This window comes from Eptatretus burgeri, chromosome 13 (assembly GCF_056783735.1).
Source record: "Eptatretus burgeri isolate ZD-2024b chromosome 13, Ebu_testis_v1, whole genome shotgun sequence".
Taxonomy (NCBI): Eukaryota; Metazoa; Chordata; class Myxini; order Myxiniformes; family Myxinidae; genus Eptatretus; species Eptatretus burgeri.
In genome coordinates this window covers 81732710-81750992 of record NC_140973.1, presented here as the reverse complement: position 1 = coordinate 81750992, position 18283 = coordinate 81732710, and the positions used below count along the sequence as shown (strand labels likewise).

Genomic DNA, 18283 nt, shown 5'->3' with positions numbered 1-18283 from the left:
ACATTAGGAGATCTGTGGAAGGGAGAGGGATGGGGTGGGGAACACGGGGTATACAAGATGGACAATACAGGGACTTTCAGGACCTTACACGACAGGGAACTTTCAGGAAGGAAAGCAGGGAATTTGAATGAGGTGGGTTTGGGTGGATTAAAGTGGGTAGAAAAGATCGAGGTTTTGGATGGGGGAAGACCAGAGGTGGTGGTGAACAGCTGTTTTGAAGACCTGGAGGGAAGAATGGGATTGAAGAGAGTGAGGGAGTTTATTCCAAAGGCGGGGAAAAAGAGGAATGAAGGAGTGAAAGTGAGGAGTGATTCGTGATTTTGGTAGTTTTACAAGAAGGGGGTTGCTGGTGGAACTTGAGGGCCCTCCAGAAATATTTGGGGAAGGGGGAAAATCACAGACAGAGCAGGGGGGCGAGACCAGAGAGGAGATGGTAGAAGACAGAAAGACCACCGATCTATCTGCGGTGAGAGAATGAGAGGCCCAAAGTCTCAGCCTCATCGCGGGAGATACCAATGATCCGAAATGCCTTGGTTTCCACAGCATGAAGCCGAGAAAGGTGAGAGGCAGGAGCACCAGCCCAGAGGGGAGAGCAGTACTCCATCAGGCTGTGGACAAAAGCTTTGTATGTGGTCAGGAGCTCAGGTGGACCAAGGAAGGACTTTACATGATTGAGGATGCCCAGTCGGTGACTGGCTTTGGAGGCCAGGTTGGAATGTGGCTTTCCCACGAAAGCTCATGGCAGATAGTGAGACCCAGAAGCTTGAATGTAAGGACTTGTTCCAGAGGATTGTTGAGAAATTAGATGGGGGGGGGGTTCCAAACAGTCCTTTTCGAGAGACATAGTGAGAGTGTGGGATTTGTCAATATTGAAAGACATGTTCCACGTGTTGGACCAGTTTGTGATTTTATCCAGATCTGTAGAAAGCGAAATAGCTGCTGCTTACCGATCTGAAGGAGGACAAATGGTACTGCAGAGGGTGGAGTCATCAGCAAAGAGATAAAGAGGATTTTCCAGAGAGTCGGCGAGATCATTGATGAAAATCAGAAAAAGAACAGGGCCCAGAACGCTACCTTGAGGAACTCCAGCCTGGACATGAAGATGGGATGAGAGAGCTTGAATGATTTTTGTCGTTTGAAAAAAAAATTCGTGCAAACGACAAAACAAATCGTTTGCACGATTTATTTCTCGAAATTTTCAGCAACTACGGCGTAGCACAGAAATTGTTCGTTTTTTATCGCCAAAGTATGTCGATCTTGTGTTTCCTCTATTCTCGCCACTCATTGGTCATGGTCATGTGAAATACAAATCACTATTAAATATTGTATGACACCTGAAATAAACGACAGGATTATGTTTTGTGCGGAAAAGTGTACCTCGAGCTGAACGTGTCATCGTGCGAGTTCTGGAACCGATCAGTAACTGAAACACTCATTGTGGCTCTCTCAAAGAGCTCCACGGATTGGCCAATAATATTCACACGATTTTCTTTCTTACTTCCCCAACAGTTACCAACCAGCTGGCTCGCGCTTGCCAAGCCATCCGTTCCTTGACTTACGGCTGTTCACACAAGGTTATGTAAGCTTCTATGCCAGATCAAGATGAGCGTTTTTTGTGTTTTTTTTTTTTGCGTGCAGTATGTTGTAATTGAGTATTGTGTCGTGGGTTGTGGGTTTTTATCGATAAAAGGTTGCAGTTGTGTTCGTAACAGTTTAGCAGGTTTTTGTATTAGTTTATTGGAAGAGGCAGGCAGAGTGAGGCTAGCGTTTAGTCAGGTGGGGACTTGAGTAAACACAAGGATCAAAATTCATAAATAAGAGGCATGAGAGTGGGAGTTCATACATACATATATTACTCAAAGAAGCGGAAGCATTCTGCAATAGTCATTAATGAAATGGTTCAATGGAAAAACTCAGAAAAAATATCCAGCATGAAACAAAACTCTGACTGCAAATGTGTTAAATCCTATTTGATGTTTTCTTCTCAACAATTACATTCTGGTGCTGTGACTCTAGGCTCAAAATCCATATACTGGTGATATCTACATTGTATCTTAATACCATTGTCTTGCATGCAGTGTAAACGTAAATCCCCAAAAAGAAGCACAACTAATTGGGTTTGAGGATATAGAGGATGCATCATCAAAAATCTACACAAGTACAATGGTTGCACAAGTCATATAAATGTTAAACAGTGACTTGGATCATAATAACATACAAAAGGCTAAAAAAAGGGCTTTATTTAACTTTATTAATCAATATCTTTATCACATACATGTAAATTTAATTTGCTTGCATCGAAATATAATCAAACATTCAGTTGAATCTACTGGTAATAAATTTCATTCTTTAAATTGGTGGGAGGGGGTGGGTGGCTGTTTACTCCTGGATTCCAAAATGATAGAAACATCATGACCCAATCTGAATCATCTTGGGATCTGACATTGCACTGAAAGTCTGGCCTTATGATCATCAATCCACAAATGTGCTCTGGCATATTAAACAATTCTGTCAGTGTATTGATATTAAGAAGAAACTTGTGACACAATCCTCCGTATGATATTTCTAAAGGATGTTGCATTGAACCTAATTAAGGAATATAGTACAATACAAGTAGAGGGACATTCAACGTACACCACCCCCATGCCAAATAAATAAATAACATATCCCATAGCGCGCAACATTGCTGGGGCACCTTCAGCACCTGGTGACACCTGGTGACAGCCGCTGTGCAGCACATGTCGACGGAATTGGGAGGGACAGGTGAATAATAATTGCATAATTAATATAAATAAATAATAATTGTGGAATTCTTTATTTATTTATCAATTGGCTAATAGCGTACTCAAACCCCCCACTGTCTTCTCCGAATCTGAACTTTTTAAAAATCAAGTAATTCATTAAAAAAATTAATAATTAATCAATAAATGAAGAATACCCTTGAGAGCCAAATCACTTGTTCAGTGTCATGTCCAAATGTTAGCTTCCAAGCTCAAAAGGTGCCTGAGATATTTCCAGGATGAGAAAGAAAACAAATAAGTACTTAATAAAACGATAATAATGAAGTAATTAAGTAATGAACCGATTGATCAAAAATTAAAAATATATAGTTTTTGCCAAAGCACATCTTGACTTTTGACCCCAAATGTAAGCTTCCTAGCTCATAGGATGGCTGAGATATCACTCGGACAAACAAACAAACAAGAAGAAGACGTCATGCAAAGCACGACACTTGCAAAATCCGTAAAACAGATTTGATCTCAAAAATGATTGGTGGTTGAATTCAATGACCAAATATGCAACTCCTCTTCAAATTTCAAGTGAATCGGATGAAAATTGACAATTTTAGAATTTGGCCTTTGTGAACCTGCAAAATAATTGGTGGTTGAATTCAGTGACCTAAAATATATATCGTCTTCAAATTTCAGGTCAATCGGATGAAAATTGAGGATTTTAGAAATACCACCTTCGTTGACCTTGGGACCTTGTTGACCTTTTGGTCTATGTTGACCGCAAAAATAATTGGCTGGTTTAATTCAGTGATCAAGTTTGCAACTCTTCTTCAAATTTCAAGTCAATTGGATGAAATTTGACAATTTCAGAAAGTCGGTCGATGTTGGCCTTTTGACCTATGTTGACCTCAAAAATAATTGGTGGTTGAATTCAGTAACCTGATATGCAAATCCTCTGCAAATTTGAAGTCAATCGGATGAAAATTGAGGATTTTAGTAATTCCTCCTTAGTTGTTGACCTTTGGACGATGTTGACCTTTTAGTCGATGTTGACCTCAAAAATAATTGGCTCGTCGAATTCAGTGAAGTGAAATGTAAATCCTCTTCAAATTTTAAGTCAATCGGATGAAAATTGAGGTTTTTAGAAATACCGCTTTATTTGTTGACCTTTTGCCCTATGTTGATGTTTTGGTTTCTGTTGACCTCAAAAATAATTGGTGGTCGAATTCACTGAGCCGAAATGCAAATCTTCTTCAAATTTCAAGTCAATCGGATGAAAATTGACAATTTCAGAAATACCACCTAAGTTGTTGACCTTTGGCCTATGTTGACCTTTTGGCCTTTGCTGACCTCAAAAATAATTTGTGGTTCAATTCAGTGACCTTACGTGCAAATCCTGTTCAAATTTCGAGTCAATCGGATGAAAAATGAGGATTTTTAAAATTTGACAAATTAGTTGACCTTTGGCCTATGTTGATCTTTTGACCTTTTGACCTCGAAAACAATCGGCTTCTTGCGTATGACGAACTCTACCATGTGGTTATGTTTCGTGAAGATTGGTTTAAAACTGTGACCTTTAGGCAATATACATACACCCAGACAAACAGAATAACGTATGCAACCAACCAATATACTTGAAAAATCTTCGATTTTCCCAAGAAACAAACAAACGGAGTAAACACTGAGTACTCCCTTCCTTTGGCACCTGGCAATGAAATCATGCACCGCCTGGATATGGAATTGGGAAGGAGGGGTGTACAATAAACTTTCAAAACAAGATGTGTGTCAGGTTCCAATATATATATATATATATATATATATATATATATATATATATATATATATATATATATATATATATATATATATATATATATATATATATATATATATATATATATATATATATATATATATATATATATATATATGAAAAGTTAGTGGAGACTGATCCCAACAGACTCACAGCTGTAATTGTTGTCAAAGGTTCTACCACTAAGTATAAACTTACAGGGGTGGACACTTGACCAAACAAGATATTCTAGTTTTGTATTTTTAATTTCTTTTCTGAAATTTGTAGAATTGGTTTTTCATTTGGAAGTTGTGGGTTACGACGTGTAAATAATGGCGAAAAAGTCTGATTTAATGAAATTTAATTCCAGGCAATAAGGCAACAAAAGCCACACATTTTGTGATATATATATATATATATATATATATATATATATATATATATATATATATATATATATATATATATATATATATATATATATATATATATATATACATTTGTTATTTCAATTGCTGGTGTAAAAAAAAAAACATCAGTTCTGAATTTAAATTGACTCGGTGTTTTTGAATGAGCGGCTTGGTTATGGAATGTGTGTTCACAACATTGTTGTCGATACAACATAAAGAGATACAACCTTGTTGTGAACACTCTCGGCCTACATTTGTCCGAGGGGTTGTCACTTCCCCATAATTACACGACTTGTTTCTATTTATGACTTCACAAAGACAAGTATTTAAAGGACAAGATATTTATTTCAAGCTGAAGGACAAAATATTTGAAGTTATAATCCACCTCAATTATGCACAGAGTGTTCTTGGCATACTCGAAAAATATTAGAAGTTGTTAAGTTGTTATGTTGAGTTATTTGACACTTACAGACATGATACTGTATTAAATGCCATTATCTCCACACTATTATAATGCAATTACTTGATATGGAATCAAATGAAGCAGTATTACTTTATGACAATCCATTTGTCATATATATATATATATATATATATATATATATATATATATATATATATATATATATATATATATATATATATATATACATATATAATCCTGCTTGTACTGTTTTTTAACACAGCTTAATGTATTCTCGAGAACCAAATAAAAGTAAAAATCCACATCTAAGTGAGTTAAAGCGCTAACAGATGATAAGTTGGGCCTAACTACATGAAAGGCACGAAACTGCAATCGAGGCAGAGCCTTCTCTTGCACAGCTCCCATCATGCGGCCCGTTAAGCTATTCAGACCGTCTTTGCTAATTTGCAACTGTGAGCATTTGATGAGCCGCCAAAGTATTACCCTTGCTCTGCCAAATAACCAGAAATAGAGGCAATCTGTTGCGACAGGCATCGCAATTAAAAGGCCCAATCCTTTAGTATGCTCGAGAGAGCCATATCTGCATTATGATTCACCCAAACTGTGTGCTGGTACACGTGGAAGTTATAGGGCAGAGAATTTTTTTAAATAAAATTCCACAAGTGCCAAAATAAAGAGCACCCTTGAGAAGAGCAAGAGACAGTGTTGCAGCAGAGATTTGTACTGGGAGTGCATTTCTGCGAGCACCGATTGCGGCATCCTGCATTTCTTGAAGAGCATCATGGGATCCTTAACGTCGGCTGTCTGGCAGGACAGATGGCTTTCTAAATGATGGCATTCCACACAGCACTCGATGAGAGATGGGATTTTAATTTATCGTCGTTGGAACCTTACAGCCATACAACTTGCTCGCATGCTCTCTCGATCCAGACCACGTCGCCAACCAAATGCATGCGAAACGTGTCGCCCACTCATATCTGACACGCACACCTGCCGTTTGCATGTGCCTGTCGCCCGTCCAGTTTTGCTGGCGTGGGACGAAAGTGAAATGCATAGGAGATCCGAGGATGAAGCACATCAAGCTTTGTGACAAAACGAGCACGATGTTTTGCTCTGCGAACGAGTCTGGGTGAACAAAACCAGGATGCATTGCCTCTAGCCATACCAAGCGCTTGTGTGCCAGGATTAAACGTCCCTTTCACCCCCTTTCGCCGCATTGAAACTTCGGATCGTTACTGCTTGATAGAGGTCGTGCTTGCTCTGAATGATACTCGGAGCCCACTTCCAGTGGCAGGCCCGCTCCGTTGAACGTATACGCTGCAGGGTGTCCGAGCTCGGCCGCACGGCGGTGACACATTGCAACCTGTTTTGTAAAATTAATGAAATGTCACACACTCGCTGTGTGTGCACAAGTGCATTGTGAAATTGTCGCCGTTCACATGGTGCTCTAAGATACAAATCGTAAGAAGTCAATTGGGGTTCTGTTCGAGGTCAATCGAGGTGGTTTTAAAACGACCATCGAGTACCTGTTTGAATCATGCTTAGATATCTCAGCTGTGCTACCTGAATCGAAGGAATTGCTGTGGGATAAGGGATTCTCATGCAATTGAGCATCCATTATTTTTCTCACCATTTGCAGGATTTTTAAATCATGTATTTGAGGTACATTTTATGTTGTACTTGAAGGCACAATGCGAAAGCAGATACGATTGTTGGTGGAGCAGTCATAAAATTAAGTTGCCAGCATCTTTCCATGCATCTCCATCATACCAAGCACTGTGCGTCCTGCCAAGTGGATCATAGATCACTATTGGTGTTTTGCTGAGAATGCTAGCTAGATGCTCTTAATTACATTTCGTATACCGTACAGTGTCCTGGTCGCCCACAACATCAGCCTTGCCACTCACTGGTCTGTGAAGTGGAGCACACCATCACTCCTCGAATCCTATACATGTGCTCAAGAGTTAATGAGGCATTGCACAGGGAATGTGTGTTCGGCTTCAGTCCAAAATGTCATGTGAGAGGCAGGCGTGTCAGCTGTAGATTGCCACATTCGCTCGTACATTTTACCTTTTTCCCTTTGTCTCTCCATGCAGGACCACAAAGGAAGCAGAGGGACTGCAGAGGATCTTTACCAGAGGTAATCGAGAAGGTTAACTACAAACCAGCACCTTCATGATTTAAAATGGGAATCATGTTTCTCTTCCTCGTGACTTTGTTTAACTTTATCAATCTATGTCATCATTACACATATCTGTAAATTTAATTTGATTGCACAGAAATGTAATCAAACATTCAAATTTAATTATAAAGAGCTCCAAACCCTTATCCTTTGTAATGCATCTCAGCGGGGATCTTAAACCCACATCTCTTGTTCCTCATCTGCCTGTCTTGGCTCCTCTGACCATGTTATTCTTCAAATGCCTCTGGTTTTTGGTAGGGAGCGACCTCTGCCACAGAATCTGGTTGTTCACATGGTCAACTAACATGGACTGCAAACTGACCTCTCTCTAAAATATTGGGCTGCCATATCCAAAGCCTCTGATATTGATTCTTCCTGATCATACTTTCACAAAGCTCTTGCTCTTTCTCTTTCTCTTTCTCTTTCTCTTTCTTTCCTCTCATGTGCCGTTTAGCCCATTCTGTCTGTAGCAATCCCATCCATCCTCTCAGCCATGGTACATTCGATCCTGTGGTGAGGTGGTTGTGGTCAAGCAGTGCGCTCACAACAATTGCATGTCCATTCTTAGGCAAGCCGGTAAACGTCCTCTTGCTGATCTCAAGGATGTACTCATAATCCATTCTCCTTCCTAAAAGTCTGGCTTCCTTGTCAAGTGTGCCCTGGTGTATTATTTAAATGTCCCCTCCATCCCCTTCCGCCTCAAATGGCCTCACCACATATACTGCTCCAGACAAGGCGGAATGTCTCAATTTAGTGATTGCCTTCAAATCTCTATTACCCTACCAATCCCGCTCTGTTCCCCTTTTATCCTTTCCTGCTCAACGCTTATCAAATTTTATTTATCACCTGAGAAGGTGGAGAAGTTCTGTCCAGCATTGACTCTGCATTTCCGATGGGCAGAGATGCTTCTAATATTTATTTTCATCCTGCTCTGGTGCTCTTGCTTCTCTATCTGCACTCTTTCACTTCTCATACTCTTTTGCCCAGCTCCCTTCTATCTAGAGAGTGTGCAAACATCACTCTGATTCACAAGAATGGTATAAAAATAGTTTCTCTCATCGACAACTTATTCCCCTTTCTTACAATTACAAGCTAAGTTGTGGAATCCATCAATTACAAGGAATGCTTGGAATCAGGTCTTTTTCTTTTTTTTTTCAAACAGCCTGACCTCGAACTATCAATTTTGATTCCTTCCCTGTCACTCAACTTTGGACATGTTGCTGCCTCCTTATCAGCAATAGTTGGAGGCCCTATGTCTCAAACAAGACGACAGGAACATCTCCCTGAACATATCTCAGGAAATTCACACGCTCTGATATCCTGCTCTACTCATCAAGCTCACTACTGACAGCAGACAAGGCTGGTTTTCTGACCTCCACAACTCGAGAAATTAATGTGTTGCTTTCAATGAAATCCTTTAATCTTCTCTGTCTTTGGGGAATGGAGTGTCCCAAGGTAGTATGTTGTTCCTCATCTACATAAATGACTCTACTGATGCCCTGGAAAACCATCTCTTCCGTTTTTGCAGATGACACCCAATTGTGCCAAAGAGTTTCCTATCCAACTGATGGGCAGAAAGCAGCTGCACCACTTTCTGCTGCTCTGGAATTGATTATACAATTCCACTGTGGGAACAATACAGGTAAACCACGCAGTCTCACCTTTAACCCCAGAAGGATCATCAAATAATCCCACCTTTCTATCTTCATGCTTAACCACTGGAAGAGGTTCATTCTCTAACTTTGAGACCTCATGATTAACAATGACCTCTCCTGGGTTGACCATTTTGCAAATTTTGCCTCCAAAGCCAGTTACATAGAAGGAAGGCATCATCGATCATTCTCATTAATTCATTAAAAACAAGAAAAATTAGAAACCCTGACATCTCACAAGGCTTTTGATTGCAGCTCAATGGAGTACTGCTCTCCCCCATAGGCTGGTGGCTCCACTTCAAATTTGTCTCTCCTGAATTTTGTAGAAATTAAAGCTCACAATCTATTGTTAAAGTCCCAATATCTAGGTAATCTGCCCATACACCTGGTGATTTTGTGCCTCTTTCCGCCAAATTTTTGAAACTGCCTTCTGGAGACTGTTAAATTCAATTCTTCCCTCCTGGATTTTATGCTAGAAGTACATGACCACCTGATGTCATCCTCCACCCTTACCAGTGATTTTTATTTGCTCCCATTAACACCATATCACCCAACCCTTTCACTTATAGTTGACTGTGGGCATTTCTCAGTCTCGGAATGTCTCTCTCTCTCTCTCTCTCTCTCTCTCTCTCTCTCTCTCTCTCTCTCTCTCTCTCTCTCTCTCTCTCCCTAGCTCTCTCTCTCTCTCTCTCTCTCTCTCTCTCTCTCTCTCTCTCTCTCTCTCTCTCTCTCTCTCTCTCTCTCTCTCTCTCTCTCTCTCTCTCTTTCTCTCTTTCTCTCTTTCTCTCTTTCTCTCTTTCTCTCTCTCTCTCTCTCTCTCTCTCTCTCTCTCTCTCTCTCTCTCTCTCTCTCTCTCTCTCGCTCTCCCTCTCCTGCTCTCTCTCTCTCTCTCTCTCTCTCTCTCTCTCTTTCTCTCTTTCTCTCTTTCTCTCTTTCTCTCTTTCTCTCTTTCTCTCTTTCTCTCTTTCTCTCTTTCTCTCTTTCTCTCTTTCTCTCTCTCCTCCTCTCCCCTCTCTCTGTCTCCTCCCTCTACCCCTCCATCCCCCTCTCTCAGTTTCTCAGTCTCCCTGCTTTTTCATTCCCTGCAGCTTGTTGCATCCATTTCTGCCCCACCATTGTCAGTACATTGCCTTATTACCCTCTGTCAACTTTCTCTTCTATGAGCCTTAATCTTGTAATAAAAAAGGATAAATGACACTTTTGGGAATTACATGAGGAACACTCCAGATTGTATTCCTCACGGGAGATGGGAAAACGCTGGTGTGTAGCACTGAATATTCTATGTTCGGCTTTCTACATCATTACGCAGAAATTATTGAAGATGGATGTCAGCAATTACCATCTCAAGTGAACTGCTTGCTTTTCACCAATATAGGGCAAATTATTTCACACAAGAATCAAATGTTGTGGATGATACAAAATCAATTCTTCTCACATTGGAAGATAACCATGTAGGTAGTAGCTCAATGGGCTTTCAAAATAATTATATAGTCAGGAATGATAATGAGACAAAATAATTAACCCGACGCGAGACCCATACATGATATCAAGTATTTTGCCAGGAAGGTATCCTAGTGGCCGACTTGGGAAAAATATCCCATGGGATCTTTTTTGCTGACATTAGAGATAGCACAGCATGCTCTACTTTGCTTCTGTAAGAAGGAAACGCTCTCAATGGTACATCCATCATGGTCGGGCTGGTGAAAAGGTTTCTAAAAAATAAATAAATAAAATAAGTCCTAATAACGTTACAAATTCTGATGGTGGTTCGTTTTTCCAGAAAATTTGTGGTACATCGTGCTGCACCTTCTGTTGTAGAAAGTTTGAAGGTGAAGTTTTTAAACTTACCATATTTTCAAATCATTGTACCAGTGACGAGTGGATATTTGTCTCATAAATGTGTGGCAGCATATTAACAACTTAATGTCAAAAGCAAATAAAACTAGAAGAGCACTCGGGAGAGCACATACCTCCACCACATAAAGCTTGATCCATGAGAACATATCGGGCCCCATTACATTTTTGAAATATCATGCTATGTCATCGTTTTTGGCTCGATCTCTCAATGGCAAAGAATCACTTTAAAATTAAATAACTCTCGTATCTATATCCAGAGTCGGATCTTCACCAAATTGAATCAATTCGTCGTGGTCACACACCCAATGGGTCCACCAAGTTTCGTCTGAATCCGTCCACAACTTTTTGAGATATCCAGCACACAGACAAACAGACAGACAAACAGACAAAAAGGGGTGAAAACATAACCTCCTTCACCTTCGATGGTGGGGGTAACTAGACAGTTCATAGAACACAATACCCTGTGCAGTGTTCAGGTATATACAGGAGGGCCTTGCCATTCACTTTTACGCTCTTGAAAATCCCCATAAACCGCAAATCCGCAGACTTGGGGGGGGGGGGGTAATGGGGTAAATAGGGTTCGAGACTTCAGATTTAAAATTTGTCCAAACTATATCCATAAACATGTTTCTGCATTGCTTTTGTGCTTTTTTTCATGTATAAAAGAGTTATTAAAAACCTCAAATAAAGTTTATTTTTTCTCGAGTTACTATTAACTATTATTTTGTATGCAGCCTGTGGCTGTTGGTTGCATCATTGCTAAAAGCACGGTGATGCTGCTGATGCAGTGGCCCCTGTTTCCAGCAAACTGGTACTCATTTTGCCAACCTAGGTAGGATAAGGGCATAATAAGGGCATTTAACAGCATAATAAGGGCTAAAACTAACGACCCTAATATCTTAAGGCAGCCACATTAACCGTCAAGCCAACACGAGGCTCATTTTGCTGAATGAAGAACATAAATTAAAGTTTATTTTATTGAGTTATTGAGATCATGAAACTTACCTTTAATAATAATGATGATAAATGTGATCCAATAATGAGATGACGATGTTGATGATGGCTATGATAAAGACGAGTTCATAGAGATGATGGTACATACACATTACGCAGCCTCTTTACCACCCCCAGATCCTTCTCCTGTGTGACACGCTCCAAAATGACCCCTTACATCCTGCGATCTCCATTTTCATTGTTCTTTCCCATCCCCAACACCTTACACTTGCTCAGGTTAAATTACATCTGCCAATCTCTTTCCCAATCTATACAAGTATCAATACTTTCCTGTATCTGTTCACCACCCCCGCTGTTATCCACCTTACCACCAAGCTTTGTGTCATCCGCAAATTTGGAAATCTTACTTTTCACCCCACTATCCAAATCGTTGATGTAAATAATGAATAATAATGGTCAGAGTACTGATTCTTGAGGTACCCCACTGCTTCCATCCTCCCACTCACAGCCACTTTTTGCTTCCTATCACTAAGCCAGTTTGCAGCCTGGTGTTGGCTCAGTGGTTAGGGTGGTGGCTTGGGATCCTAGGGTCCTGAGTTCAAGCCCCGACAGCCGCTGAATTAATACACCAGGGGGTTGACTCAGCTTGTCATCCTTCCGAGGTCGGCGAAATGAGTACCAGTTCCAGTGTGTGTTCTGGTAGAGGGGCACTGCATCAGCGACACAGTCGCGCTTCAAGAAATGATAGCTACCCCGGCAGCTAAGCTGCCATACGACCACCAAGCCAGTTTGCAATCCAATTCGCTCCCTGACCAGCCACTCCACAAGCCCTCACCTTGGCTAACAACCTCACATGTGATGCCTTATAATATCAAATCAGGCTTGGGATCCTAGAGTCCTGAGTTCAAATCCTGCGTGGCCGATGAATCAATACAAAGTGGGGGCGACTCAGCCTGTCATCCTTCCAAGGTCGGCAAAATGAGTATCAGCTTCCTGGAATGATTGAGCCATTCAAGTATCCTGTGTCGGAGTGCGACCCGTCCAGGATTGTGCCCAATAGCCCAGGAGAATGCTTCGGCAGTACCAACACTCTGTACAGAATATGGTCCCAATGAATGGATGGATAATATCAAATGTCTTCTGAAAGTCGAGATATATGCCACCCAATGAAAAACTGCCTCAAAGAACTCCAATAAATTTGTTAAACAAAACCTCCCTTTTGTAAACCCATTCCGACTACTTTTAATCAGTTTGTAATTCTTTGAATGGTTCCATATCCATCCCATAATTAATTTCTCCAACACCTTCCCCATAACTGATGTCAAGCTAATAGGTCTGTAGTTCCCCAATTCTTCTCTGGAGCCTTTACTAATAATGGTGTTACATTTTCTACTCTCAAATCCTCTGGTACCTGACCTGACTTCAGGGTGTGAGCAAGGTGTGAGGCAGGGGTGCCAGCCCAGAGAGGAGAACAGTTTTCCATCAAGTTGTGGATGAAGGCCTTGGAGTTGGATAGGAGTTCTGGTGTGCCAAGGAAGGACTTTGTACGACGGAGGATCCTCAGTCGGCGGCTGGCTTTAATTTGAAATGTGGTTTGCCCAATAAAGATCATGGCTGATAGTCAGACCCAGGAGTTTGAACCTTCTCAAAAGGATTGTTAAGAAAGTAGATGTTAAGAAAGGGAGGGGGATACCAGATGGTCCTTTCGGAGAGAGATAGTGAGAATGTGAGATTTCTCAGGATTGAAAGGCATGTTCCAAGTGTTTGACTATCTTGTGATTTTGTCAAGATTTGAAGAGTGAAGAGGCTGCAGCCTGTCTGTCTGAAGGATGAAGAACGTTATGGCATAGGGTGGAATCATCAGCGAATAGATAAAAAGGATTTTTCAGGGAGTCAGAGGGATATTTTTATGAATATCAGGAATAGGACTGGGCCCAGAACACTGCCTTGTGGCACTCCAACTTTGACAGGGAGAGGAGATGAAAATTACGAGTCAAGGAAGTTAGTAAGCCAAGAGTGGAGTTGGCCATGGATGCCATAGGCAGAGAGTTCAGTGAGCAAGGTGAATGCCAGACTGTATAGAAAGCTCGAGATACACGATGTCCAGAGAGATGGCCCCATCTCATATCTGACATTGAGGGCCTCCATCCATTGTTGAGAAAGTAAGAGCAGCATGTAGAAGGTAGAGTAACCTGGTGTGAATCCAAATTGGTGATTTGAGATGAGGCTGTGGGAGTAAAGGAAGGATTTCATATCAACTGCGATGATGGATTCCATGACATGACTGATGATTGGAAGTAACTAAAAGGTCTGTTGGTGGATTTCTAAGCAGATAGAAGATTACCTAACACAAATGATAGGGTGAAAATGGCAGAGAGAGGATGTGCAAGACCAGCAGCACAGGTTTTTAGGACATGTGAGCTGATGCTGTCAGGTCCAGTTGGAGAATCAGAGCCGAGGGTTGCCAGAAATTTCTACACCTTCTTAGGTGCAAGAGACAAAGAGTCAAGAAGCAGTTGGGAGTGGCTGGGTAGGGTGGGGTTAGGGTCACATGAAGTGGAAGCAAACACATAATTGAGCAAATCGGCCTTCTCATGAGTGGAGCTGGTTGTGGTGCTATTTGAAGTGAGAGAAGGGCTGGAGGGGGGAAGGATACTCCAGAGACAGACTTAGAAAGGCACCACAAGGATTTAAAAGAAGGAGATGTGATTGAAAGGTCAATGTTAAGTTGGACAGACATTGTGTTCTGGCTCTCCTGAGAGAAAACACACTTCTTGAGTGCTTTGTGGAATGATCTGGTATGGCATTCCCTCTGGTCAGGTTTACTTTCCAGGAAGAGAACGCAAGTTGTTTCAGAGCAACTCCCTCACTACTGAATTCAGCGTACTATGGGCGTGAAGAAGGGTATGATACTGCAGATGAGATTGAATGAATCTGTGCCAAAGAGAGAGCAGGTTACTCTGGAAGAATTCCCAGGCTGAGTTAATATCAGGGGAGGTAGATGTAGGAGACTCGATCTCTATTTGGAGGATGGTGAAACACACCGTCAAAGAAGTGCTGGGAGCGGAGGGAAGTCACAGCCAAAGGTACTCCTGGGGTTGGGAGGTTTAATATCAGTACACGGGAAGTGAGAAATTGAGTTATTGATGTAAAGTGCAACTCTGCCACCTGACCGGGGTTCAGGTGTATCACATCTGAGGAGATAAGAGCTGGGGAGAGACACCATAAGAAGTCAGGGGCATTCTGTGGGATGATTGATTCAGTTAAACAGACGATGTCCGGTTTATCAGCAATGGCTTGGATTGAGAGATCAGTGAGGTTAGAGTGGAGATGTCGGATGTTTGAGGTCCACACAGTTGGAGATGTGGGAGGAGGAAATGGGAGGGTGCAGAACAGGGATGGGGGAGTTTACGGAAGCAAGGTGTGGGCAATGCTTTGAGGGGCAGTAGAAGGGGGAGGTTTGAATGGGTGGGGTTAGGGGGAAACATTGAGAGGGTGGGGTGAGGAGGGATGCAGAAAGGGGGGACATGAAAAAGTTATTGGTGGAATCCATGAAAAAAAATGACTTCCACCCCAAATTATTAAAATGTTTTGTACAAAATGTATACCTCCCATCAAAAGTTCCAAACAGACTCCACATATCATAACCCCCCTCCCTTTCCTCCATGCATGCACCACCACTAAGGTCTCTACCTGCAACCCAACAAAACAGCATCCAGCAATTTATCAATATCCACCACCCTCGCCCTTCTAAATGAACACAACACTCTATTTTCCTCTCTACTCTAAACTCGAAAAAAAACTCTATTGTCACAAAATGGGAGTCCACATATTCAATACCCTGCACACCCCCGACAAAAACGATCTCTGGCCACCCTCTCTCCCCAGCCGACGCCCACCATCAATCACCTATGCACCACTGCACCCATCAGCTGCATTGAAATCATCGTGCACACTCACAGAACTCCCAACACTTGCTCGTTTATTCATTTGATTCCACCAGTATAACTGTATAAGCCTGTTATTTTGGTTCAATAACATAAGAGAAACGTTACATTGTGAACCCCACCCTCCTTTCTAATGATACGTCAATCTGCCTGTGCTGTTTGCAATGGGAATGCAAAAGAGTCAATCATACCTGGCTATATTCCAACATTGATGTTCGAGAAGATGGGAGTAAGATTGACCACATTACCTCAGTAATACTCTTCTTTGCTGATGTGTTTATAAGCGTGAGACTCTTTGAGGAGTCCTACAGTCAACATAAAAAAATTACATTCTATTTATGACGAGAGATGAGTTAAAACAGAGTTGCATCATCACAGCCATCTGGTTCATTAGTTGTGTGTCAAACCCAGGATGTTTCGGGTGACAGCAAGTTTGGAAATGAACAGATTTAGTCCATGTTACCAGACAGAGAACTTCCACATGCTGAGCCTGCACAGCACTTGCAAAACGAACGTTGTCATTAACAATTGAGTTGCGTGGAAGAGCGATGTCATCCTGAGTTGTTTTCCATCTTCCCTCCCTCCCACCCAACAACCTTCACCGTGAGTCTGTTGAACAGCAGAATTCCAGAGTTATTCTGTGCTGTTAACATCTAAATCGTTTATGCCAAATTACCTCTTAAAATGCAGCACCAAAGCCTGAGCCAAGCAAATGTCGTTCAATATTGTTCCCCTTAAATGACTTGTTTGAGTTTTTTTTTTTTAAAAAGTAAATAGATAAGGTGCTTTGATTATGTTGGAATATTTGAGTAAGAGGGCATACATGTGCATGAGTTGAGAAAATGAGACCAAGTTGAGAAACTTACAAATTGATAAAATGGAAATGGCAGGGGAGGATCAACATGAAGTCCATCTATCATCGTGTTCCTACAGTGGCCTGCAAAACGATTCACCCACTTCAAAGTTTTCACATTTTGACACCACCTGAGCTTATTTCATGATGTTTTCAAATCAAACTTAATGTATAGAGTCTTCACAAACTACTCCAAAGTGATACAGATACAATTTGAAAAAGTTTGATGAAAGCCGGTCTTCGCCGCATTTTATGAAATAAAATGAATTTGTTCAAAGAATGACTTTATCCACAAAAGAGTTGCTGCTTCACGTAGAACAACCCTGGAGACATCGCAAAGTTCAATCACCAGTGAAATAAACATTGCAGATAATCCGCCATGTTGCTTGCTCGTCTGTGCACACATTACGTGCTACATCGTTCGCGGTCCGTGCAAACGTTATAACTTTATTTTAAAACGTCCGTTTTTCACCAACATTGCTTTGATTCCCTGTAGAGCACTTCGCAAAACCTCCAAAAATATAGACACAGATCTGGCAGACGCTATGGATAAGCAGTCCCTCTGGGGGATAGGTGGTGAGGTCGAGCAGTGAATGCATTAAATCATATAGCTCAATGAAGCTCATTAATTTTTTTACGTTCATAAATTTTTTTGTTCACTCAATATAATTCTCCAAACAGTAAGAAAAGTTTTAATACTTTGGAAATTTCAGATTTTCTTGTGTATGTATGGAGAAAGAGTGAACATAGCTGTGCTTGCTTAAAGTAAATAGGTATATCGGCTTAATTTAAAGAAATAACGAGTTTTATAACTATCAGATTTCACAACAGATTTCGGCACTTGTTTAGGGCGGATGATATCCAATCCTCAAAACCGAAATAATATTTCAATGATATACTTTAATCAGTCCGTGAGATTTAGATCGTGGTAAATCATATCATATAATGCATGAAATCGCTCCAAGCTCCTAATTTGAAAACTATAGCGCTTACAAAAGTGTTGTATACAATGATTCGTAGATATGATGAACAGACATTCGATATGAGTGAGGAAAGTTTTTTTAAATCTTTATCATTCAGAAATAGTTGCAGTCTGTTCCAATTCAAGGCATGGTTGAGCAGGCCAAAAAACATGGCGGCTTCAGACCACAGAGAAGTTACCCAGGAAACGCCTTAAGACCCCAAAGAGTGTTGTGGCCGAGAAGGCGCCTGATAAAGGATTTAATTAAATAAAGCCGTTAATTATCTTCAAAAGTGGTGTTTTAATTACCCCAAACACCCAATTTTCACTCTTGCACTTCCTTGGAATTTTATTGGTATGCATGCAAAGTTTCAGGCTGATAAGTATGGAGGACACACACACACACACACACACACAGACACACACACACACACACACGCACCTATTTATTTGTATTAATTGTGAATGAGACGTTGTTTGTTTGTTTGTCACGCTAATTCTCTGAGCTCCAATGGTTAA

At 41.0% G+C, this 18283-nt stretch overlaps 1 protein-coding gene across 5 annotated transcripts in view; it reads left to right on the top strand.

Moving 5' to 3' along the window:
• The window catches only part of LOC147014914 (leucine-rich repeat neuronal protein 1-like), a 135146-nt gene that overhangs the window by 67626 nt on the left and 49237 nt on the right, over window positions 1-18283 (top strand). For 3 of the 5 annotated variants that reach the window (XM_085853382.1, XM_085853379.1, XM_085853378.1), the window contains exons 2-3: window positions 7455-7498; window positions 9069-9182. The gene's annotated coding sequence lies outside the window, so the exon portion shown is untranslated. The remainder of the gene's footprint in view (window positions 1-7454; window positions 7499-9068; window positions 9183-18283) is intronic. The other 2 variants (XM_085853381.1, XM_085853380.1) reach the window with 1 other exon arrangement.